Source organism: Octodon degus, unplaced genomic scaffold, assembly GCF_000260255.1.
Source record: "Octodon degus isolate 3935 unplaced genomic scaffold, OctDeg1.0 scaffold00033, whole genome shotgun sequence".
Taxonomy (NCBI): domain Eukaryota; kingdom Metazoa; phylum Chordata; class Mammalia; order Rodentia; family Octodontidae; genus Octodon; species Octodon degus.
The window spans coordinates 12,906,312-12,907,565 of record NW_004524609.1 but is presented as its reverse complement, the minus strand read 5'-3'; the positions used below and the strand labels follow the sequence as shown (position 1 = coordinate 12,907,565).

The 1,254-nt window shown below is 49.3% G+C and overlaps 2 pseudogenes; both read left to right on the top strand.

Moving 5' to 3' along the window:
• LOC101568132 overlaps positions 1 to 644 on the top strand; it is a 13,803-nt pseudogene extending 13,159 nt beyond the window's left edge.
• Positions 645 to 670: 26 nt separating this feature from the next.
• The window catches only part of LOC101567732, a 3,266-nt pseudogene continuing 2,682 nt past the window's right edge, over positions 671 to 1,254 (top strand).

Sequence of the window (1,254 nt, the reverse complement as noted above, 5' to 3'; positions counted from 1 at the left end):
AAAAAAAAAAAAGATGTTGGCAGCATCCCTGGGGGAGCACAGAGGTTACAAAAGGGTGGGGACATGGATGGGAATGAGGCAAGGGCCAAACAGGACAGGGGCCTAAAGATTGACTGATGCTGGTCTGGGATCAATGTGTGTGGTGTAAAGAGAAGGGATTCTGGAAAATTAAATGCCTAGGAAATGATGACAAATGTGATGAAAGTTAGGACACTAGGAAGCTGCCTGTTAAGGGCTACCATCCCTGAGAGGAGTCGGATGACAGCGTCATCGCCTTGGTGGGACTGAAGCTTACGAGGTCTAGGCAACCCCAGGCTGAATCTCTCTAGATCCCCTGGAGCCCATCATCACAGTGAAAGTGGGGCCAATAGCCTCCATGATTGGTAGGCGAGCTAAGCATTTGGTGGTGATACTGATGCATTGGACTGGTAGCCAAGAAAATGTGACTACTGTAGGAGGCGGTGGGGCCAGAAAGCCCTTCTGGGCAAGAAGAAGGGTTCCTTAGGCCAACAAGGTGTGTCACGGGGGAGAAGAGGTTTGACATGATTTCCTGTGTCTTATAAATTGCTCACTTCCCCTTTGGGGAACGTGACATGCTCCAAAAACTACAGTCCCAAATTCCCTTTGTGCCACAGGATAAGTGACTTTAAGCCTGGGCCACACAGAGGCCATGGTGCTGCTGCTTGCTGGCCCACAAGCAGAGGAATGGAGAGTCTTCAGAGAAGTCACCAGAGCCTGGCATAGACGAGGTGCTTGGGCTGACCGTAAGGGTCCTGAGATAGGGGATGAAGATACCCACCTAGGCTGGTTGTAAATCAAACATCAGTGATACTTGAGCTGAAACTAGGGTCAATTCTTGTCTGAGTCTGTCAATACACCCCCCCGCAAAACTATATAAGATATATGATATTTAAAGTGGCTCTTAGAGCATGGATTCTTGGGTAGAAACTGGAAAACCCCTCTCTTGCTGGTGTGTAAACTAGATACTAGTGAATATAGACCAGTACAGGGCTTATGTTCTGTGAATGGAGCTACAGTGACCAATCACCCAAAGGCACCAAAGCCATCCCACTGACGGGACTCAGTCCTGCGGTGCTGCTTGGTCTACTTGCTTGGGTTTAGAAGATGCCTTTTTGTGTCTCCACCTTGCACCAGTCTGTCAGCCTCTTTTACATTTCAAGGAGACGACCCTGTCGGGCCATGAAGGAGGAGCTCATCTTCACTGGGCTTCCCCGAGGATTTCAGAACTCTCCT